Source organism: Lytechinus pictus, chromosome 10 (assembly GCF_037042905.1).
Source record: "Lytechinus pictus isolate F3 Inbred chromosome 10, Lp3.0, whole genome shotgun sequence".
Classification (NCBI taxonomy): Eukaryota; Metazoa; Echinodermata; class Echinoidea; order Temnopleuroida; family Toxopneustidae; genus Lytechinus; species Lytechinus pictus.
In genome coordinates this window covers 29,924,468-29,951,239 of record NC_087254.1, presented here as the reverse complement: position 1 = coordinate 29,951,239, position 26,772 = coordinate 29,924,468, and the positions used below count along the sequence as shown (strand labels likewise).

General features: G+C 35.6%; 1 long non-coding RNA gene across 1 annotated transcript; it reads right to left on the bottom strand.

The window, feature by feature from the left end:
• Positions 1-4,666: 4,666 nt before the first annotated feature.
• LOC135155719 (uncharacterized) lies at positions 4,667-11,473 on the bottom strand. Its single transcript, XR_010294906.1, has 3 exons — positions 11,295-11,473; positions 8,751-9,017; positions 4,667-7,976 (listed from the first exon to the last, which is right to left on the bottom strand). It is a non-coding gene; the product is annotated as an uncharacterized LOC135155719 (long non-coding RNA).
• Between the last annotated feature and the right edge of the window lie 15,299 nt (positions 11,474-26,772).

The window sequence follows — 26,772 nt, the reverse complement described above, 5'->3', positions numbered from 1 at the left end:
TTCTGGGGGTGATGATGCTTGTAAAAATACTAGGAATAACATAAGATTACAAAACGGAATGTTAATGTAACTAAATGGTAAATCGAAAAAAAACATCTAAAATGGCTATGAAAATAATTGGCTAATGGAAGATTGATAGAGGTTATAAACTATTTCTTGCATAATCGTTCAAACATCCTTATTAGTTGGGATGGTCTCAGAGAGTTAAATATAAATGCCACTTGTGGTAACAATTTCAACAAAAGCTTGAACAGAATCCAACAAAATAACCACCCAAGTGTTTCTATATATAATTTAAAAAAAATGTGTGCCAAATGAGTCTGGTATAAAATGTGTAATTTGTGCTGAATAGTTGACAAAATAAGGATGGTATTCCAGCAAAGTTTTCACACGCTGTAACGATACACTCTCAAATAATGTGCTTATCTGCGTTGGCGATCTTCCGTGTGATCAACCTTTCTAGCATTGATTTCATGATTTCACAAAGTTAGGTTTGTATAAATGAACCTAATTTATATCTAGGATGATACGGTGACAATTATTGACATTAATTTAAATAATATTGTTTGATGCAACTGAAGTTGAGGTAAGCTTGAAACAGACGACTTTTCGCCTTCTCAATGGTAACCAACTTTCAAATATGGCCTACTATGTCATGATCTACTGTATAGATCAATATACATATCTACGCGGTAACCATCTCCCAAACAAAGCCTCGATTTTATGGTTACATTATTATAGCATTTAAGAGATTGATTTTAGATGCCATGTGAATATTAATTTTTAAGATGAATGTATTCTAGTCACTATAAAAATACATCTCAGGGAAAATGGATTTATGGCCTGTTGAGCGTGTGTTTGTGAGAGGGTGTCGTGTGTGTGTTCAAGTATGACATTATGTACATATATAAGCGATTGGGAGTGTGTGTGTGAGAGTCAGTGTGTCTGTAAAATATTGAAGAAAAAAAATGTTGTGTGAGGGTGTGCGTATAGAAGGGTGGGTGTGTGTAAGTTACTACTGTAAAATGGTTTGTGAGGGTGTATGTGGAAGTGTGGGTGTGTTTGATTTGGTGCATCTTAAGCTTGCATCACGGCACAACCCAGGCCAGTGGTCTACTACTGCTTAGGACTGGCCTTGGTTGGAAGACCCCTGTGACTCAGTAGGACTTTGGTGGGGTTCTCAGGACGCCACGGGATGGTAATTGATCTACAATGAAGGAACAATGCATAGCTCGCAAGCTTCTTGTCATCACTCGACCGCCTCTCACTCTAATCACAATCAACCTGTCTCTTGTTTACCACATACCACATTAATTTCCTTATCTTTTCATATTTTCACCATTTATTACCAGTTCATGATTTCGTTGTTTCCCCACTCCCAATAATTAGTCACATTATTCTTCTAAAAGATTTCTAAAATGATAGAGGCATCATGGTCGGTACGTCTTTTTTCGTCTTCATCTTTCTTATCGAAAAATAGGTTGCGTATTTTATTTTCCTGGAATTCGAAGGAGAATCTTACATCCCTTAAAAAAACACACTTCGTTTTTTTTTTTTTTGAAAAATGCTTCAAATTCATTACAATCACTTTTTTTTGTTGCAATTTCGCGACTTCCATTTCGCTGCGGATGTTTGAGTTCACACGGCGGGAATGTTTAAAATAGCGCGAATGCTAATTCTGAAGCATGCGAACGGCAGAATATCACGACAATCTCAACACTTCCTTGCAAGTCGCATTGACTCAGCATCACGTGAAACAGCTTCGCAAATGTTTGTCCTCGTGTGAACAACAAAAATCTGATTAAAGAAAATCCATAGATTGTTGAATTGCCAAGACCCCATGTGAACGCAATCTCCCTGGCATTTGTTTCTCTGTGTGGGGCATGCTGCGAAGAATGTGACGAGGTAGGCCGCTGGCCTGCCCCCAGGTACAATGAAAATGTCAGAGGAACGCAGCCAGGCCCAAAGAAAGAGGAAAAGTAGGTTAACACCATTGATTGGATAGATGCATGGCGGATAGAGAGAGAGGGAAAGACGGAATGGTGGTGGAATTAATAGATGGAATGACAGATGGAAGATGAAGCCGTGAAATGGAGAAGGGGAAGGAGCAATCATGACACAGAGGTACACATTATTTTCCACAACATACATACATTTTGGCTAACTGTAAGCTTATTTAGTAAGTGGATTTTCGTTAATCCTCAGTACAAATTAATCTTACAACAATCATAAGGTCTAGAAAAGGAAACAAGAGATTTCAGAAAGGATAAGGAGTAGAATAGTTTGCGGGTGTGAATATTGGGGTGGATGTGTTTCTGAGCGTGCGCAGAGAGGGGGAAGAGAATACGTAGTGAGAAGAACGATACAGATTTTGAACACCGATAAATGTGATATCTAAATGAATTTCATTCAATATTTTAGCGTGGATTTGATGCCTTACCTACCCAATCAAGGGCACTATGTACTATTTAGATCAGTAACACAATATCAATATTCTATACTCATTCGAACTAACGGGCATTGCGTTGATGAAAGTCAATAATACCGTGAAACACTTAATAATAATTGTTTTTCATATAACAAACAACACTTGATCGTTTAATCTCATCACAGCTGACTATTTCCTCTTATTGAACGTTCCACGTCAGTTGTAATTACCGCAAACAAAATTTGCATTCAATTTAAATTGGATGACACTATGCCGCATATAGCATAGATCAAGGAGTGGGGTAATATTGTGGTCTTTGCCCCCCCCCCCCCCTTTCCGATGATTAAATAATGCATATCGAAAGATGGGGAATTTGGGATAAGATGAAGCCTATTTACCACAGCATACTCTTTGATCAAATTCCTATTTTATGTACATTTCTCTTCTTTTTTATGAGTTACTTTTTAATCGGAAGAAACAGACCCCCCCCCCCCGCCCTTGTAAAAAAAAACCATGGTTTGATGGTAAGGTAAAACCATGGTTTTGCATTGGATCCATCGTACAGTAATTTCATAGTTTAACCATAGTAAGATATGGTTTAATTATGGTGAAATCATGGTGCACTAGTGTTTAACCATAGTTAAACTATAGCTTTAGCATGGGTAAACCATGGTAACCATGGTTAAATGGTGTTAAATTGGAACGCACTTACCATGACATTACTATGGCATAACCATGGTCACAACTGTGTTTTTACCATATTTTAACAATGGTTAAGAAAGTATAAAACCATGGTAAAGAGAAGGTGAAACCATGGTTAGAAAAAGGTGAAACCATTGTTTTACAGCTGCCAAACCACATAATTACAACCCGAATCACGGTAAAACCATAATCAATTGTATGGTAGACCCACCTTTTGACCATAGTGCAATATTGTATGATGATGGTTAAACCATGTCAAAATACTGTCTAGCCATGGTTTAACCATGGTTTACCACGGTTAAACTATAGGTTTAGCATGGGTAAACCATGGTAACCATGGTTAAAAGGTGTTAAATTGGAACGCACTTACCATGACATTACTATGGCATAACCATGGTCACAATTATGTTTTTACCATAGTTTAACCATGGTTAAGAAAGTATAAAACCATGGTAAAGAGAAGGTGAAACCATGGTTAGAAAAAGGTGAAACCATTGTTTTACAGCTGCCAAACCACATAATTACAACCCAAATCACGGTAAAACCATAATCAATTGTATGGTAAACCCACCTTTTAACCATAGTGCAATATTGTATGATGATGGTTGAACCATGTCAAAGTACTGTCTAGCCATGGTTTAACTATGGTGTACCACGGTTAAACTATAGGTTTAGCATGGGTAAACCATGGTAACCATGGTTAAAAGGTGTTAAATTGGAACGCACTTACCATGACATTACCATGGCATAACCATGGTCACAACTGTGTTTTTACCGTACTATAACCACGGTTAAGAAAAGGTGAAACTATGGTTAAGAAAGTATAAAACCATGGTAAAGGGTAGGTAAAACCATGGTAAAGCGAAGGTGAAACCATGGTTAGAAAACGGTGAAACCATTGTTTTACAGCAGCCAAACCACATAATTACAACCCAAATCACGGTAAAACCATGATCAATCATATGGTAAAACCACCTTTTAACCATTAGTGCAATATTGTATGATGATGGTTAAACCATGTCAAAGTACTGTCTAACCATGGTTTAACCATTGTATACCACGGTTTAACCATAATGTGCCACAGTTAATCGATGGTTTCATTGTAGATAAACCATGGCTACCATGGTTTAACCGTGGTTACAACCTTGTTTTTATTGTGGTAAATCCATCGTTTCAAAGTGTCTTTACTATGGTTAAGAAAAGGTGAAACAATGATTTAAAAACAGAAACAGCGATAACAAAAAGACCTTGGACCAGCAAATTTGACTGTTATATTGGGAATCTCTGTATATTGAGTTTCTAGTGTATCAGCGAAAGAAAAGAGTCAATTAAAATACAGTTACAATGTACACATTCGGCTACATCATCAAAGAGCCACATTTGTGATGGTATAATAAGAAATTACATTTAAAATTGTAGGTCAGTCAGACAGATAATATGACAGAGGTCATATTCCACACTACACATCGCCACTTATTGTATCAATCAGTGAGTGATCACACAATGACCTAAAAAGGGACAAAATGCAAATCAGTGTTAAGAACAACGCAATGAAAACTTTTAATAAAAATAAAGTCAAACACATCTAATACAGTACTACATGTACAGCTCTGGAAACATTACCCAAGTTAGCTGACAAAAGAGGCAAGTCTTTATACATGGCAGGTTTGAATACATATCTATAAAAGAACCCACATAAATTTTAATACATTCTTTATAAATTTTGTACTTTTCACACAAACAGTTAGCACAGATATGGCAAGCTAAACTAAGTAAGGAATGTATACATGTACTCCTGAAAACTGTTTTATTACTGCTGATTTCATATAACTGATTTGGCCAAGAAGACATGTTAGAAAGACTTTATACAAAAAACAAAAGAAAATAACTAGATGGATTCTCGACTGCACACAGTCGAAATTTATGCCTCCGCCATTGCCACTAGATCAGAAATATGTTGCACAGGTAATTTCCCATAAATCTTCAAATTTGTTCTATTCTTTTTATATTAAATAATTTATGCCTTATCCCAACATAAATAAACACTGAATGTTCAGTGCATGTTTGAGCTGCTAAGAAAAAATTTTACAGGCCGGCTCGGGTAGGAATCGAACCCACGACCTTCTGGTTATCAGACAGGCGTCATACCACTTGACCACCGAGAAGCCCGATGGCTGGTAGCTGGTTTGATTCACATAATAGCAGCAGGTACAGTACTGTGTTGATATATCACATAATAGCAGCCAATAGCCATCGGGCTTAATTCCTGGTGGTCTAGTTGTATGACGCCTGTCTAGTAACCAGGAGATCGTGAGTTCGATTCCTACCATAGCTGGCCTGAACATTTGGTGTTCACTTATATTTGGATAAGGCAAAAATTATTCAATAAAATTAAATCTACCCAACGGAAAACCTTGATTGATATTTTCTATTATCATATTGATCACTCTCATATATGCATCCAAGAACCATTAATATTGAATCTACAAGCAATTGTGACAAGAGACATGAACTCTTAGACCTTTGAACTTCTCAAGTCAATGTCATAATGGTTGCATTGTCCATATTTGAAATTGATCTATCGAAGTCTTTGGTTTATCACAAGAACAATTTCATGCATACACTGACCTACAATCAAACTTGATATATGAAAATAACTTTTAGTATTCATAAAACACAAGAAAATTACTAAATGGATAAAAAAGTTGTAAGTATATGACCTTTATGACCTTTGAACTTGGCCCTGCAACCCCCCCAAATTACCCCCCCCCCCTATATCAAGCATATATGTACCAAGTTTGGATTTACTTCCTCTAACATTCCTTTAGTTACACAAGAACAAGATATTTTAAGGCATACTGACCTCCGTGACCTTTGACCATGTGACCCCAAAATCCAATCAGATCATTCTCCCTCTATTATGTATATAAAGAATGTACCAAGTTTGAAGTTATTAGCTCCAATGGTTAAGTTATCACAAGAACAGGACATTTTAAGGTATATAACGACCTCTGTGACCTTTCACCCGTGACCATAAAATCAAAACAAAGTATTATCCCCCCAGGATATACCCTCATACCAAGTTTGATGTAAAACCACTCCACGGTTCTTGAGATTTCGACAAAACAAAACGGGACGGACGTACGGACGACCCGAAAACGTAATGCCTCCGGCCACTTCGTTGGCGGAGGCATAAAAAATCATAAATATTCTAAATAAATTAAGAGTTAGCACAGATATGTCAAGCTTAATTAAGTATGGAATGCAGAATGATGTCATATACTCCTGAAAACTGTTTTTTTTTTGCTGTTGATCTTATAAGATTTGGTTTGACTGAGAAGACAAGGTAGAAAGACTATATGTATATACAAAAAAAAATCCCTGAATAAACTAAATAAATTAATGTACTTTTCACACACAGAGGTAGCACAGATATGGCAAGATTAAAGGACACGTCCACCCCCCCAAAAAAAAAAAAAAAAAAAAAAAAACCTTGATTTGAATAAAAAGAGAAAAATTCAACAAGCATAACACTGAAAATTTCATCAAAATCAGGTGTAAAATAAGAAAGTTATGACATTTTAAAGTTTTGCTTCATTTCACAAAACGCTTATATGCACACCTCAGTCGGTATGCAAATGAGGGAACTGATGACATCACTCACCCACTATTTCTTTTGTATTTTATTATATGAAGTATGAAATATTTTGATTTTCTCGTCATTGTCATGTGAAATGAAGTTTCATTCGTCCCTGAACACGTGGAATTCAATTATTTTAACATTTTGTGCTTCAGGCAAGGAGGTCCTAATCATCAAATTCGTAAAAATTGAAATATTGTATAATTCAAACAATAAAAAACAAAAGAAATAGTGAGTGACATCATTGGCTCACCTAGTTGTGCATATCACTGTTTTGTTGAAAATAAGCGAAACTTTAAAATTTCATGCTAGTTTGATTTTTCTCTATTTATTCAAATCAGCATTTTCCTGGGGTGGACTAGACCTTTAATTTGAAGATTAGAGACATTGAGTCAAATTTTCAAAAACAGTCAATGAAACATACACTACTCAATGCATCCTCTTCCCAGTGATACATGCTAGCAGGTTTTACATCCATATTTCATACTGTTAAGGTGACATTGCATTAACAAAGATATTACCTGAATTTCACAAATTTACTTTCGAGCTACATATTCCAAAATATATCCAGATCATCTCCTATAGTGGTACATGTTAGCACCAAGTTTCACATTTATATTTCAAATTGTTAAGGTGACAATGTGTTTAAACAAATAAATTTCACAAATTGACCTTTGACCTACATATTCCAAAATCCATTCAAATCGTCTTCCTAATGATGGTACATGTTAAACACCAAGTTTTTTACATCCATACCTCAAGCTGTTTAGGTGATATTGCTTTGACAAGAAAATAACCTGAATTTTACATACAAGGACCACATATGAAGTTCACACCTTACGCAGTCTTGAATAAATTAAGTTTATGAGCAAGTTTGGATAATCCATGTGGAGTTAGAAGTTTCCAATACATTCTGTAAATCACTGTAATAGGGAAACATTGAGTAAGCAACTCTATCAACGTCCGTCAGCATTCAATCAATCTCGGGATATTCAGTATATTTCGAAATCTGGTGAGAAAACTCTGCATAGATTACCTGATCCTCATCAAAGAGCCAAGGATACTTCAGTCGGTCATCAGTGATCCTTGGCCGAGGGACAGAATTTATGATCCATGCCCTTCTGTCTGCCAGTGTCTTCTGCATGCAGAACTCAACTCTCTTGAAGTCTGGCTGCCTTTTTTTCAGTGCTCATCCACGCTATGTGCCTTGCAACAGTGTCAGATTTGGAAAGAATAAAAAATTATACTTAAAAAAAGAAAAAACAAAGAATAAAAAATTATACTTAAAAAAGAAAAAACAAATAGATTTAGAATCCTCATTCATTTAGTTTCTGTCAAATCACTTTTCATCCGAGTCCTTAATAGATCTTATTTACAGCAAATTTTACTATAATAGCAAGTTTTATGCAACGACACGCCAGTCTTGTTGCCAAAGACAAGAACAGAAAAGCTCCACTTGGTCACACTTTGCGACTATCTGTCACAAACACACTGTACCAGTTAACATTTGGTGAAAGACCATAGCAGAACCATATACATGCGAATTAGACTTAAAAATTAACTTTAGGTAAAATCTAACAGAGAAATGCATTACAAAATGTCACAACAATGTAGCCACTGTAAGATTCCTGCATCAATAGTGATACTCAAACATTAGTAAGTTATAATGCAAGAAATATTCTCATATTTTATGCATTTACTCACATTTACTTAATTCATCAACTCTTAAGGTGCCCCATACACGTTTAAAGCGTTTTTACTGGCCAAGTTCTAATCCTCTTTAATAATCCTTCTGGTTGAGTCTCATATATAACTATGTCATGTGAAAAAGAGAAATGCCTTTAAGTTTGGCCATTATCAAGTAATATATTTATCTAGAAGGATGAATCAATTGCCAAAGAAATTAAATGGCATGCACTTGGGCAAGACTATGGCACATTGAGAGTTAATTGGGGTTTCTGTTTGGTACCAGATACTTACTCTCCACCATTCACCAGTTGCTGTGCACCGAGGACCACAGGTAGTTTGTAATTTTTACTCTCAATGGCCCTGTCACAAGTTCGTCCTCTTCCATGTCTGCAAAATCGTAGAATTTGTCTTGCCATGTCTGCAGGAAAAATATCTTCTTCTTTCACTCCAAATGTTGTGCACACCACCCTAAGCAGCTCCTGTTTTGAGGTCTCCTCTGACTTGTTGGTTACCAACACCCTTCTTTGATTTTGGCCATATATCAATAAAAATTTGTACCTGGAATGAAAAGTAATTGATTTTCTTACTAAACCTGAATTTTGAATAAATAATGTATGCAAAGAGCTTTCAGGATAAATGTGTGTAATCAAAAGATATTGCATGTACATGGACACAAATATTCAGTTTTTGCCTCGATGCAAGAGGCAAACAAGACATATTCCAATGTTTGTCTGGGTTTGGTGATACATATTCCATTCATTTATCTTTTTTTCTAGTATTAGTTTCCTGTCTTCGAATATTAGTAAAATTGAAGGGATGGTCCAGGCTGGAAATATTTATATCTCAATAAATAGAAGAAAATTTACAGAGCAAAATGCTAAAAATTTAATCAAAATCGAATAACAAATAAAGTTTTTGAATTTCAAATGATATTATTCCGGTGAAACAGTTCTAGGCATGTCTTTATGAATATTCATTAGGTTGGCTGGTGATGTCATATCCCCACTTGTTCTTTTGTGTTTTATTATGTGAAATTTGGTTTAATAAAAAAATTGCTACCAAGAACTAAAACAATTGGATTGACAACTGATTAAGTGGACTAGTTATTTATTGCCTCAACTTATTTCATCATAATGGAGACACATCATTTACACATGTATGAAAAAATGAAACATTTACGATGTCATGTAATGACATAAGAAAAAATTGAGATGTGACATCATCAGCCCACCTATTGAATATTCATGATGATGTGCATATTCCAAAAAATATTGATAAACTTTGAAAATCAATAACTTTGTTATTTGATATCCAAGTTTGATGAAATTTTCAGCATTTTACTGTAAATTTTACTCCATTTATATACTTTTAGATATAAATATTTTCAGCCTGGAACCATCCCTTTAACTTCCCGCTACCAGGAAAGAAAATTGTATTGTAGTCTATTAAAAATTTTGATTTGAAATTAAAATACAGTACTATTACGACACAACGGTCCAGCGATGGTATTTCCATTTTTCATCACATGAAATTTCATTCATTTCATAATAACCAACCATACTTAAAATTCATACAAATTTCAGACAATTCCACTATTAGTGACACATATGGAACAACACTTCCTAAATTAATAACTTAACCCATTTGTGACGAAATTCCACATTACGTGGTTTGGCCTCGGATTTTTCATGAATAGTTGTAGGGCCTATATATGAAAATACCAAGGAGACTCGAAAGTAAACACTAGAACTATTGGCATTACTTTTCTTTTGGTAACAATCATCGCCGCTATGGCTAGGGAAATGCGCATATCTTTCAGTTGTGTACAACTGTGTCCTAGATCTACTATCGTAATGTGCATGCATGCTGTAGAAATCTTCGAAACAAGGAGCCAGCCACGTTCCCACAACCACACTCTGAACTTACCAAAAAAAAAACAGATTTTCACATGGAAAAACATATACAGACATATGAATTGTACTCCCGCTTAAAAATAAAGGATTTATTAAAACATACTACTTTGCAGCTAGCTGATCCATTGATCAAGTATTACTAATTAAATGAGGACTAATTAACCCGCAGTAGCAGAGTCTGTAGCCTAGGCCTAGAGACTAGACCCATCAAAAAAAAAAGAATACAGATCAGTGGACTGAATGCTGTTGCCGTTCAAAAGTATAACATTAATTAGGACCACCGACACCGTACTCTAACCGTTAACGTAAACTTTAAAAAGTTAAAGTATAGATCTAGACTAGATCTAGACCCTAGTCGATAGTCTAACGATAATTAAGCCAGTAGGAGATCTAGTACAAAATTTTTCTTCATACTCGATGGCAGCCAACAAGTTTTTTTTTCAGGTAGGCCAAGCGCTAGCCTAAGTTAGGCCTAGGCTAGGGCCGGGACTAGGCTACGAGTACGACGTGTTCCACCATAATAATAAATCTAGTCCAAAGGCAAAGTCCAAGGCAAGCTCAAGCCTATAATATATAGCCATAAATAACTTTTAGGCCCTACATGTAGCCAGCCCCAATGCCTGGCTTCAACTTCAAGTTGAAGTCAGAATACATTTCTAGACCCATGCAACACTCCTAATCAAAATAAATGCAGCAACATTACAGACTAAGCTTAGGCAAACTCTTGAAATAATCCACTGCACTGACAGTGACACTGCCTGCTGCAGAGTGCAGTACAGTACGGTACTACTAGGGCTTGGTACGGTACGCGCACAATCCGCCGAGTGTTCAATTTCCGAGTCATGCAAGGCCAAGGAGGTGCCAGGAGTGGACTAATTCACGAGAATGCCCAACAGATTACTGATTAGATAAACTTACTTACAGTTAACTATCTCCTGACAGTTCCATAATTTGTCTGTTCTCCTATAGTTTCAGTTAAAAAATTAGTTGAATGCAGTTAATTGCCTGAATTTCATGAACTTGAAGCTTATATAGCTAGCCCTTGGCCTTCGAAGCATTAAGGTGATTGTATCTGCACGGCGTACGTGTGTACGTGTGTGTGCATTTGTCTATGGTGTGTATATCATACATGTGCGGGTTGTGCGTTACACATGTGGTACTCGGTGGTACTAGTACATCGACGCGCATAAAAAAAGGCGCGAAAATGAGCGGGAGGGGTGGGGGGGGGGGCAGGCGGGGAATGCGCGAAATTCGTGTTGAACACAATTATAAAGTAGACAGGTTCAAAATGACAAATGATATGTACGTATAGACAGACAATGTTTAGTGACTGGGCAGACATTATTTAAATTATACAAAAAGATAATATAGTCCTATTAAAAAAAAAAAACACCAGCGGCCACCCCCGGCCCGACTACCTTCAAGATCAACAACAACGGCCCTGCTTAGTTAGTAATTCAGGTCGCAGGCCTTTATAATTTTAGTCATGCCTTTGGATGGCCGAAAGTTAGTCGTACAACATTATGAGGTGTACGTATGCCTCATTTAGTCAGAAACCACAAATGGCGTTAGTCAAGCCTGTCTTTTTACGAAATACGAGTAATGAAAAACCTTCATTAGTCCACAGCTGAGTTAGTCGTGACAAGCTTTATAGGCCCAGACTAACAAAGTTAGTACCTTGGTAAAACGGGAATTTAATCATGGTTTTGTAACCAATGTTTTTACACTTTCATTAAACCACGGTTAAAACCATGGTTATATATAACAATCATTTTCAAACTATCATAAAACCATGGTTAAAATCATGGTGTATAACCGTCGTTTTCAACCTTGGTAAAACGCAAATTTAACCATGGTTTTGTAACCACTGTTTTTACACTTTCATTAAACCACGGTTAAAACCATGGTTATATAACCATCATTTTCAAACTATCTTAAAACCATGGTTAAAATCATGGTTTATAACCGTCGTTTTCAACCTTGCTAAGACGAATGTTTAACCATGGTTTTGTAACCACTGTTTTGACACTTTCATTAAACCACGGTTAAAACCATGGTTATATAACCATAATTTTCAAACTATCATAAAACCATGGTTAAAATCATGGTGTATAACCGTCGTTTTCAACCATGGTAAAACGGAAATTTAACCATGGTATTGTAACCACTGTTTTTACACTTTCATAAAACCACGGTTAAAACCATGGTTATATAACCATAATTTTCAAACTATTATAAAACCATGGTTAAAATCATGGTGTATAACCATCGTTTTCAACCATGGTAAAACGGAAATTTAACCATGGTATTAATTGTAACCACTGTTTTTACACTTTCATTAAACCACGGTTAAAACCATGGCTATATAACAATCATTTTCAAACTATCATAAAACCATGGTTAAAATCATGGTGTATAACCGTCGTTTTCAACCTTGGTAAAACGGAAATTTAACCATGGTTTTGTAACCACTGTTTTTACACTTTCATTAAACCACGGTTAAAACCATGGTTATATAACCATCGTTTTCAAACTATCTTAAAACCATGGTTAAAATCTTGGTTTATAACCGTTGTTTTCAACCTTGCTAAGACGAATGTTTAACCATGGTCTTGTAACCAATGTTTTTACACTTTCATTAAACCACGGTTAAAACCATGGTTATATAACAATCATTTTCAAACTATCATAAAACCATGGTTAAAATCATGGTGTATAACCGTCGTTTTCAACCTTGGTAAAACGGAAATTTAACCATGATTTTGTAACCACTGTTTTTACACTTTCATTAAACCACGGTTAAAACCATAATTATATAACCATCATTTTCAAACTATCATAAAACCATGGTTAAAATCATGGTGTATAACCGTCGTTTTCAACCATGGTAAAACGGAAATTTAACCATGGTATTGTAACCACTGTTTTTACACTTTCATTAAACCACGGTTAAAACCATGGTTATATAACCATCATTTTCAAACTATCATAAAACCATGGTTAAAATCATGGTGTATAACCGTCGTTTTCAACCATGGTAAAACAGAAATTTAACCATGGTATTGTAACCACTGTTTTTACACTTTCATTAAACCACGGTTAAAACCATGGTTATATAACCATCATTTTCAAACTATCTTAAAACCATGGTTAAAATCATGGTGTATAACCGTCGTTTTCAACCTTGGTGAAACGGAAATTTAACCATGGTTTTGTAACCACTGTTTTTACACTCTCATTAAACCACGGTTAAAACCATGGTTATATAACCATCATTTTCAAACTATCTTAAAACCATGGTTAAAATCATGGTGTATAACCGTCGTTTTCAACCTTGGTAAAACGGAATTTTAACCATGGTATTATAAATACTGTTTTTATGCTATCATAAAACCATGGTTTAAATCATGGTTTTATAACATTGATTTCCAACCTTAGTAGAACGGGAGTTAAACCAAGGTTTCCTAACCATTGTTTTTATACTACTGTGAAACCATGGTTACAACCATGGTTAAATTACTATGGTTTTTTCACCAAAGTAGAACGATGATTTTATAACTATTGTTTTTTAACTTTCTTAAAACTGTGGTATAATGATGGTTTTTATAACCATGGTTTTAAAATCGTCATAAAATGACATTTTTATCATGTTATTATAACTATGGTATTTTAACAATGGTATTACTACACTTCCGCCACACATTTACCTTGGTTATGAATTTAAAACCATGGACTACCATCGATCCATTGTAAAACCGCCCCTAACCATGGTTATACCATGATTACGGTTGTAAAACCATGGTTTTTTTTTATAAGGGCGGAAATGCGGGGACAATGTCCATACCTCCATGATGCTTGCCTGATGAATACAACCCTAATTGCGGATTAGAATCCTGCACAATAATTGGAGAACATGTATAATGAAAAGTGCACAGCGAAATGTTATCGGAGGTTATAGTGTTAGAATTATTGATTTTTTTTGGGGGGGGGGGTGTGTGGTAAATTACACAGGGGTCATGCACTTTATGTGGGTAAGTAAGCAGACAGCAAAATCTTGTCCCATTTTTGGCGGCAGATTAGGAAATGGAACCAAGGTTGTGTGCTTGTGTGTGTATTGAGTAATCAAAATGATACACTCTTTAAAACATGTTGGGGAACATACTGTCCATACCACAATAACTTGGTTAAAACTACCAAGATTTAAATATAAATTTGTTATTCAATTGTGTGGGCAGTATGTTGCCCAACATTTTAAGAGTGTATGACGACCATTTTAATATTGTGTCTGTTTAAGTTTTTCTTATATTTAGACTAACATTAGCAATATTTCTTCATTGCATTCGTTTTTAAGTCACGCACAATATAGACAGAAACACACTGATCGTAAAATGAATTGACGTGTACAATACTCCATGTTAAGCAAATTCTTCCCACGTCTTCAGTTGCTGAAGTCAGCTCCAGCTTCTGTGAATTTTAAACTTAAGCCATATCAACTAAAGTTGGTAAAGAATTGCACAAACCATTAAAAATGATTTTCTTTTTGTTTACATACACGCCATGGTGAGAAGGTCCAATAATTTACTTGAAAAAAAGAAGAAGCTAGAATTGATGTGAAAAAATGATATTCGTACATAAAATTCAATGAAATATGAATAATAAATAGGACCTATATAATATTAATAAACATGATAAAGGGTTTTAGTGTGGCAGCCGACCAAGTCTGAAATAAACAAGATGTGATAATAACAAAACACTGTAAACAGCGAAAGCAGCTGCACTTGTCACCTTTAAAGACGATGATGAAGTGTACTCTGTGCATATTCATCCTTGAACCTGATTTCCACACATCATTTAGAATGCGGATCTAATCATAGAGAAGGTTTGAGCTTTAATCGTCGCCATCTTGCTAATGTTTACTCCTTGGCTCCAAGGAAAAACGTGCTCTGGCATAGACACGGCTTGATTGCCGCGGGTCAGTTGCTATGTGAGAGGGAGATGGGGCCGCATCACGGGTGGATTTACAAGATGGAGATATATAGGAGGCATGTGGAAGAGAAAGCAACAAAACTGAAAACATTCAGTATAACCCAAAGTGACCAATATTTAGATTTTTCTGAAGATGTGAATGGAACATATCATTTTATTTGATGTTAAAATTAATTGAAAGAATAATCTTACAACCATTTTGAAAGATTGCAAGCCTTTATTTTGGAGTAAAGGCCAAATTAGTTTCAAATCGTAGCCAATCGTAAGACTGCTATGACGTCATTACGACTAGATATTAAATTCTCTTTTATTCTAAGAAGGATGATAGCATAGTCACAGATTTGATCATAGGTATTCGTACGATGAATTATAACATTACGCAGTATGATATTCCATGTCTCAATATTAGCATCAAATGCTACAACATTTTATTCTGAAAACGGGTCGCAGACCAGTCGTAAGGTGTGCGGTCGCCTTTAGAAGTAGCCATTTTCTCACGTCACATACCGGTACACACTGCGCATACACATATTTATTGGTCTATGTGCATGGCATGCATCGCACTATGCGCTGCGCTGTATAGAGCCGCGCTGCGCTACAACTGCGGTCTCTTCACAAACTGGTTCCAACCGGATTTCGCGAATATTGCCCGCTGTTAAATTTACACACAAAGTCAATGGGAAAACCCGGAAGAGAGAAAATACGGCACGATATTGACCGCTGCGAAATCAGAGAAAGCAAAATATGGATAATGATTGCCACGGAGAAACACTTCGTATAGGTAATAATTCACATTAATACCAACTGAAATGAAGGTTAATTTCACAAAAATAATGATAATTCAAGGAGGGTGAACTTGAACAGAGAAGCTATAAGATTTCCTCGAAAGCTGCTATTGAGAGCACAACCTGTAGTGTCGAAAGGCAAATGAGAGACTGAAATAGACTGCAATCGATCATTAATGTGGGGAAATGTCTTTGTCTTGAAATTAATTAGTCTCCTTGATGATTCATTCAGATACCGTCATTAGAAGATGGTGAGAGAAAGAGAAAGATAGGGAACACTCTAAAGAAATATTGGGTAAAGTAGGTGCTCCATGAGGGTAATTATGTGTCCAACCAACGTTGGGCATTTCTTTTGGGCATTTTTATTTATCCAGTGTGATGAAAATTTTGCCCATTCTAAAGTAATTGCTGCTTATTTTTTAACCTTACTGGACAATATGCTTCCCGTATTGCGTAAAATACTGCCCCAAATTGGTTGGACACATAATTACCCTCGTGGTGGTTAAAAATTTACTCAATGTGTATATTAGGGGGGAAGGGTATCGGGTGATTTGAAGTATACACGAACATCTGGATATGCAGGAACGGTGAAAGATAAAAAGATTGGTATAGGGAGACGGGGTAGAGATTGATAACATCGAAAATAAACGAAGGGGAGTAGTAAGAGTGACATCAAATATGAAATGTTCTATCGTTGGGATGACGACGGCAATATCATCCAAGAAAAAGAATAGACATTGCAGCTGCAAGTTATTATATTCATCATTAATGTAAAGACGGGATAGTCACAACTGCAGGCTCATAAATTATGTAAAGCCGCGTGAAAAAAAAGGAAAAGAAAACTGACAACGTTATGATTCAGCTATCGAGGCTATAGTACAAATAATTTTGTAGGCCACGAAAAACACCCCCACACAACACGTAGTTTGACCAGCAACAAGCACCTTGTAATACTGCAAGGCCATTCAACAGAGTTCAAAAGCCATCGCTTTCGGACATGCACGCGTATACGTCATACTCGGTATAGGTATCTCAATGGACTCACTAAATCCACATCAAGAGTAGATCTCATTTATTATGCCATAAAATAGTGAATGCGGTGTATCCATGCAACACTAGACTCAACCCATTGAGTTATACCATGATTCAACCTTTACTGTAAAGATATCATATTGGTGTATACCAGCTTGCGTTGAAGGTCAGATATGGATGTTTTATCGGATTATGTCTTTATTGGATTAACTTTAAGTGGACAGCAAAGACCAATATTTGACCGTCATTTTCTCCTATCTCGTATTCTCCATACCTCCCTATTAGAGTTCTTCCGTTTTAGCATAAAGAAAAACTAACGGTCATGATAAACGAACTTTTTCATTGTATAATATTAAAACTCACGAGGTGTTTTGGTTTATACGTCAAAAGAAAGGCTGTTATCGTTTGGTGTCTATGATTCTGAACCTACCAAATTTTGGTAAATCAAGGTTGCATGTGACGATTTTCAATTTTTTTTTCAACATTATCTGATATCAATCTAGGATTGCATATAATCCTATTTGCAATCTTCTGCAATGTTTGTATGAAATATTTTGGTAGGTCGCGATAATCTATGTCACTTTGCATGATAATGTCATGACGCTTCTAACTCTTTCAATATATAGATTAATGTTTTACTAAACCGTGCACAGATAAACGGTCATTTTGTTTCATCAGTTGACGTTTGATGATTAAAAATCTTTACTGATTCATATTTAAAAGTACGCACTGCCAATAATAATGAAAAATGTTCAATGAACTGCTACTAGCAGACACTGAACTTTTAACCTTTTTTCCGCCGAAAGAAAAATCCCTGCAAATTCTATCCTGCAATCTTTTATTAATCATCACAATCGTTTTCTTTTTTTTGTATACGACCGACAGCGATTATAGCTATCAACAAACCGTTGACATTTAAATTTTCAGCAGTTTATTCTTGAAACTAAAATAATCAGTAGAACTGGATGCGTTTGGAAATCCAAACGTTTTAACTTAATTATCTTTGTTGCCATTGTAACTATCATCACTGCTGTGATTCCTACCCATCGGGTAAAACGTATATTTTTACAGTTTTGTATTCAGGCGATAGAAATGAGATATGCGAAGCACTTAATATTGAAAACAAAAGTCCCTTGAAATATTATTCGATCATTAATCGAACATTTCGATTGTTCTATATAGTTAATGCAATCACCTTTTTTTTGGGGGGGGGGAATCTAGTACGAAAGCTACCACCCAATAGCTATTCCCATCCGTCGTTTCTTTCTTTACTTTAAAAATTTTAAAATTTGTTTCGAATACATTAATAAACTGAATTCTACATAATAGGAAGGGAGAGGGAGACTAAAATAAGAAAGTATGTATATTTGGGTGAATGTACATTATGTGTGAGTGTGTGCGTGTGTACATTGGAGAGCGGTAGTGAGTGAGAGCATGGAGCTATTAATAGCTCTATGGTGAGAGTTATGGTGTGTGCCGTATGGGGGTGTGTGTGGACAAGAGAGATAGATGCTGTAGATAGAAACACATAGAATGAGAGAGATAGGGAGATATTAGAAAAAAAGAAAGAGAGAAAGAAAGAAAGAAATAAAGAAAGAAAGAAATATGAAGGAATAAAGAAAGAGACAAATCGTAAGATAGTGGAAGAAGGCAATGGATAAGCAGAATATTTGCCTCGGTTGAAGCTTTCACTTTCTCCCCTGGGAATCTAAAAATAACTGTAAGCGTGTCAAGTCGCTAAATCTTAGACAGTGAAAGCAATAAACAAGCTCAAAACAGCACGAAAACATCATTATCATACCGACAATATCGACAGACTATGTAATAAATCATTATGGGTATCTATGTCAGGAAGATTAAGGTATCAATCTTTTAAGAGCTCTAAGGGCTCAAATATCTTTGCATATATAGTTTTACGACATGATACTTTCTATTCCTAAACGACATTAATTATTTGTCAAATGTCCTAGTTACTCCGACACCACATTTATCTTACTTATCATCACATTTCTATTATTACAAATTCTCTTTCCATTCTAACATGCTTATCATTTGTACCCCAATTCAAACACGAGACAATCTTGGGGATAATGTTTTTTTTTTCAAAAAAGATTTGACGGTGGCATACCAAAAGGCTGGTAACTATCCACGATTTTATTCTCCTGTTTTTAAACCTCCACCTTGGTCATGTGACTTGATCATCTTGCTACCTTAGATTAAAAATATCTTTAATATTGACGATATTGATGGAAAGTCATTTTCTTAAAAACCTTGTCTGTATGAAATATTTAAAGGAGATATTTACAATGAGATTATTAATATTTTTAAGAATTTACATTGTTTGTCTGTCCCCTAGAATATATTAGGTAATATTCCGTTGATAATGAAGTATATAGACTCCAATCAATTTAAAAGCTATTAGTAACATAGAAAATGTTGTTGAATTCGATATTCAATAATTCAATAATCATTCGATTGAACGTAGATTTTAGGAGAACAACTTACAAAGGGATGTCCCATAGGCCTATGTCGTGTATATACCACTACGTAATTTATCATGGTCGAATTAACTTAGAATGTAATGTTACCAGGGTTAAACGCTATTACTTAGCATGGTAACCTATAATCTGTATAACACTTACCAAATACATCATGCGTGTGTTTTAATTTTTGGTGTTCATCTACAGTAGTATCCATGCATATGGTTTGGCACTGTGTTTACCCCCCCCCCCCCACCCCGGCCCCCACACACATACATTTTACATCAACGGATTATGCTTGAGTCACCATACTGTGTATTATGTGTGCTATAAATGGAATTAGTGTCGCCAGTTTGCTTTTAAAAGCATTCCAATTTTAGTGCATTGTATTTTACGTGAGGAGTGTGTATACCAGCGCGTGGGAGGGAGGGGATGATGGATTGCTTGTATATTATTATGTAAGCGAGTAAGACAGGTGTTGTTTGCCTTAAGTGTGTGAGAGATGGGTGTGGGGTAAGGATGAGTGTGTGTGTGTGTATGTTTTTTGTGCATTAAGTAGTGTTGGTGTGTAATGTTGCGGATGTGTTTGACGCTGAACTATTAAGGGAGATACAGTTACTAGACTTTTCTTCAGCGTTTGTTATAGTATGTGGCCGGGGTGGTGTGCGGTTAAGGTTGTGTGAGTCCATGAATGAATTAACCAGAAAATGGATATCATACCGATTAATCAGTTTTTAGGCAACTCTATTAGGCATTATATCGATAGTTTTTCATCGAAGTAAATGAATGTTTCATTATTAATACGCAATATGTTTTACAAAGCATGTCTTGATCAATCAATTTAATTCCATGTTTAACATGATCATTAAATCAAATTTATAGCAATGGGGAGACCGAGAGAGATGGAAGGAGAGAGAGGGGGAAAGTATGTGTGTGCGCGTGTGTGTGTGTGTGTGGTGAGTGGGGAAAGCGGAGAGAATGTTGTGATGGATACATTGTATGCTGTGGCATTTAAGAAAAATCTGGTCAATACATGGAACTTTATATATGAGCGATGGGAGAGCCTTCATCTTCACAGCCATCATCGCCCAAAATGTCAATATTGCGAGAGCTCGCTTTTTAGCAACCAATGACGTCAATGGACCAGCATGTTGCCATAGCAACGCATCCCTAGACACTTGGCGCTACATAATGGGATGTTCTAAGCCCCTCTCTCTCGCTCGATACCCCCACTCTTCTCCATTTCTGTTCCCTGAAGCAACGTTTTTATGTATGGTTCCAAGACCCCGTGTATACGCATTGTCATGAATTGGTAATGTGAGTATAATATGCTATACGAAAACAACAACAAAAGCTAACACGATCGCGGTACATTACAAGCACACGAATTTTAGCCGGGAAGATTAAGCGGGGAAATGTAAACAGAAAATCCATCAAGATATGTGATGTGACAGGTATATTACACATTAGCAGCGGTGCTTCGGATATTCCAAACGACTTGCTTCTAATGAGCTTTCTTTCTTTGTTCGTGTGTCTAAGTTAATGCCTGAACGTGATCAAACAAAGATTTCATCACTCGTTCATTCACGTCTCTGTAAGATAATCAGTCCATGACGAGATCATTATTTGACTAATCTTTCACCTGAGCCATTCCCGTGAATCTCTGCCCTGCAGTTCACATGTGACAGCCCTTCTCAAACTCCTCTAAAAAGACACATTTTTACCAATCTGATTTTTTTACAATTCAAATAATCTTCAACATTCGACTGTCGTCCTTGTCCTAAGCTTTAGCAATCGCATTCCTAAAAACCCTTTGCCCATTTCATACTGGTTTCATATCTTCACCTGATCTTAAGATCAGAGACCCTTTTCAGAAAGGGTTGCAATCGAACGTAACTTGCCTTTCAACCAGTCAAAAGCCCGCACTTGTAACTTGCACTTATCACATTAAACGCAATTCTTCCTCTAAGTTTGAGGGTGGTAGGCATTATGTATAATCGTGATTCGTTTTGGTATTGTTTTTCTCAAATTGTACATTGTTTTTGTACATGTATTTCTTCCTTAAGACTACAGATTCGGCATTACAATGATGTTTTCATATTTAGAGAGACCAGTTATTTTCTCACTACATGGCTTAATATTAAATATAACAAATGTCGTAAAAGTTGCAAGTGTTCAAAAATATAATCAACGCATTTTCTGTTCTCCCAAACTATATTGAAATTTTTATTACTGGAAGCCTTGAGAACCATCGCTTGTGAGTAGCATGTCGCTATAAAAATAATAACACAAATCCTTTAAGCTGCATTTGGACAGCCTTTTCGAGGCCCAGGATTTTATACCACTCGACCCCTCTTTTATTCCCCATGTCTCTCTTTCTCGCACACACACACACACACCCTCACACACCCGCACCCTCCCTCAAATACACACACACACTTCATCTATCCCCAATCCGTCTCTCCCCTTCTGTCTTTCTTTCTTTCTTTCTCTCTCTCTCACTCTCCCACCAATGCGACCATTGGCCTACCGGAATTACACTCCTACCGGTCATTCATCCCTATACAGTTATACAGATGACAGTCATGACAGTAGCTGACATTTTGAATCATATATACATAGCTGAAATGTGACGGGCGAGTAAGGCATTATAATACACAAAACGCATGAAGACGCCCACATTATGGGTTACGCTGATGTTTGATAAGTGTGGCCAGGATGCTGTACTAGGCATTTGAAAAATATATTGACCTTTTTGAAAATATCCACAAACGCATTATTTGTCCTCGTCGTTTTTCAATAAGTAAATCAAGTAAGAGTTTTGAAATTGTTTTCACGTTAAGCGCCCGAAGTTCTCCCTAACATGTTAATTTACAATTATCCATTTTAGGATAACAATCTCATCATCATCACCATCATCATCATCATAAGTGACTGCAAGTGTAAGAATAATGCCTTTAAATTAATAATAATATATGCCTACATGTACAGCGACTACAGCCACCATTACCATTGTGGCCCTTTAAAATGAATTAAAAATAAAAACTCTTTTCTTAGTTGATAAATAAATGAGTAAATGTTTAGAATAGACTATAACCTTCGACTGTGTTGCTGAAACAGATCTCTATTGTGACAGAAATGTCTCTGTCGTATCTTAACAAAACAACCATGGTCAAAGTAGTTCCGTGGGTAGAAATTTTCAATTCGCATTCGATTGAGTAAATTACCATTGGATATCAAATGAAGCGGATAAAATTCATAAAATCTTTTTCGTATTTCCATTTTTTTCTATTAATGTCTAATATGTTTAAAAGACAATAAGGTTGTTCACAAGTCATGATCTCTAGGAGCTATTCCAGTGGAATAATTACAGAATTAAATCATCGCAAGAGGATATGCATATAATCTTTTTGATCCACTCGGGTTTTAATATTTCTTTAACTCTTTGCACGCTGAATCAATTTTGGGGGGATAGTAATGATAACTGTTTCAATGTTATTTTCTTTATTTCAGGATTTCCATATTGCACTATTGATGCTTATGATTATCATATAAATGTTATCCAAGAACTTATGTAATTTATAAGCTTTTGTATATAGAGGAGAAATCTAATTATTACAATTGTTGAATTCAATTGTACGAATGTGCAAAATGACAACATCAGCGAGCAAACACGCTGGTACCGCTGATCCATCAATGTATCTTCTAATCCATTTTGTTTTCATACATAAGAGGTTTACGTGCTGAGTATACTATGTCTCCCTCTTATTATAATAAGCAATTTTTTTGGTTCTTTTTATTCTTGATATTTATTCTTTCTATGTTTATTTTATTATGACTATTGTTGTTCCTGATGATTACTAATAACCCCCCCCCCAAAAAAAAAATGTATTAATTTTTTTTATATCATTTTGCTTCAAATTATGTCAGCGGCTGTGTGTGTTTGCGGGAGGTGGGCGGGGTATTATTCCTTTGTAGTTCGTATTTGAAGTCGTATAAGAATCAGCCCGTCATAATAAAGATGCTATATGTCTCCAATGATTAAGCGATTTCTAAAACAAAGCTTTCATGGACTATCCATTCTGATAGATAGGTATACTATTCAGATGAATGGAAAAGATTATTGACCTTTAAAGCATTTCTCATTAGATACCATAATGATTTGGGTGCGGTGATTCCAATTTCGTCATTGTAGATAAAATATAAATAATGTATGGTCTCTGATGTCACCCGTCATCATTATGGTCACTGGGGGATGAGGGGCTTGGAACAATTATCATCCCACCAACATTTTCACGACTAAGAAACAAGGGGAAAACACAGAAAGGAAAGGAAAACGTGCAATATATTATTTTCCGAATACTATGTTAAATTAAAAAAAATATATAGATAGATAGATTTTTGTGTTGAAAAGGTCAAATATTATGCTGCTCGATCGCTTCGCTCATATCGTATCTCGTTCCCATTATCTGCGAATCTCTACATAAAAATGTACATGGGCGGACACCATCCGATCATCTTCATTACCATGCGAGAATCTCTATATGGTTTCAAAAAGACAAAAGCTTGTCATCAAAAATGCAATATGGTACAAGCAGTGTATAGAAACGGGTGTCCCTCTTTCACCATGTTCATCTCACTATCGTCACATAAAGCCTGAACTCTTGTGAATAATTGATGCTATAGAGACGAACGGTGTATCCTCTCCAAATGTCATGTATGCAAATTACTTCCCGGTCGATACACATTTCGATATACTGCATTCCCTGTTAGGCGAGATCATATACACCGCACCCACTATATTACTATAATTATTTACTTAATTAGCTTCTAAATTTAGATATCAATACTTTCATTATGCTCAGGGAAGAAATATTGTGCTGTACATATTTCTTCCTCTTTGCCCCCTTTCCCTGTCGCTTTATATTTCAGTTTCCATGCTTTATATATTCTGAGGTCGTTGAGTAATATTGAATTAAAAGGTATTCATTTTAACATGTTCAAAGTACGTATATCACCAAGTGAACAACGATATATATGACTAAATAAAAAAAGATATTACAAAGGATGTGATATAACAAAACGAAATGCATTTACAATCTTAACATGACTGTCCGGTCATTATTTTATGAGCGAAAGAAGCAATGTATAATATATATATAATGAAATGAATATTTGCATCACAATAGGCCTAATCTAAAATAACCAAATAAGGAAATTGAAAAAAGGGGTAAAATAGCTGAAACTAAATCAGGACAGGCTCTAAAACCGTTACAAATAAAGGTAGCCTGAAATTCATAAAGCTGAAAGTAAAAAATATTAGGTAACAATGAATGATTAACTTTAATACATGTCTGAACTTCGAAGTTCTTTTTTTTTCGATCAAGCACAACCCTCACTACATTAATCTTGATCATTAATATGAATAATGAAAACCACTACGAAATTGCCATACTTTCACTCAATTAAAGGACAAGTGCACTCGTAAGAAAAAGTTGATTTGAATAAAAAGAGAAAAATTCAAAAAGCATAACACTGAAAATTTCATAAAAATCGGATGTAAAATAAGAAAGTTATGATATTTTAAAGTTTCGCTTAATTTCACAAAACAGTTATTATGTACATCCTGGTCAGTATGCAAATGAGGGGACTGATGACATCACCAACTCACTATTTCTTTTGTATTTTATTATATGAAATATGAAATATTTCACTTTTCTCCTCATTTTCATGTGAAATAAAGTTTTATTCCTTCCTAAACATGTGGAATTACTGTTGTTTTAACATTTTGTGGTTCAACCAAGAGGGTCCTTATTGTCAAATCTGTAAAAACAAAATGAAATATTGTATAATTCAAACAATAAAACACAAAAGAAATAGTGGCTGAGTGACATCATCTACTGTCTCATTTACATATCACTGAGTTGTGCATATAACTGTTTAGTGAAAAATAAGCGAAACTTTAAAATGTCATAACTTTCTTATTTTTACATCCGATTTTGATGAAATTTTCAGTTTTATGCTTGTTAGATTTTTCTCTTTTTATTAAAACCAATTTTTTTCTGGGGTGGACTTGACCTTTAACAACAATTATAATGCGCTTTTAAACAACACATGTAAGATTGAAACATTCCAATCTACATTCAAGATGAAATTACAAACACAACTTGAATAAAGTCCACGATATCGCAACAAGGAAGGAGAAGCCTTGTTCGAATATAAATTTGTTTCTCTATGTAAATAGAATATGTAAAGACACCAATTCCGAATTGCAGTGTGTCTAATATAAACCGTATAGTGAACCCTATACGGAAACGAAAAATTGATGACTTCGATTGGGGCCACATTGTTGATTGAACATAATATAAACTACCTACCAGGCAATGTTATGAAAACTCGCTTTCCAGGAGTATGCAGCTACAGTTAATGGATGCAGGGGATTTTGGAACCCAAGTTAAATTTAGTTTTCCTCCAGGCGAAGACGGAAAGGGTGATCAATAAATTCAATACGGAGCGCTGAGCGTAAGGGGTCTTTGATTAGATTCACGTCGTTTTGAGACGAACTTCATTACAAATCCAATCACCCTGGGTTTTCCTAGACTTCAGGGATGATTAATGACAATATCCCATTCTGTATTTACTAAGTATACATGCTGACATACTTTATTTTAATCTGTTTGATAGATTATTAGATTTAGTCAAGAATCTAGGATTCCAGGAGGGAATCTTATAACAGCGGTTACCACACGCTGCTTTCTAGGTTGTCATGACATCCGTATGAATATAGATCTACGATGCAACCCAAGTGCAGTTAATATTCACCTGGACCTCGTCTTGCACAAAATAATTTACCATTGATCCGATCAACTACAACTATGGAAAGTCAGCAACGCTAACATCTAAACTGCATCTTTGTTCATTTTTTTTCTCCACAATACTCATCAATTCATCGTTGTCTTGACGATTCAGTGTGCTCCTCCTTTATTTTACAAAGGACATTGTGCACATTTCCTGTAGGAAAAATCATGACATTGATTGATTTCCATATAGTTGAGGTTGATTGGATCATGGACCTTAGATGAGCAAGCTTGACCGCTTTTCTTTTTTTTTTAGATCC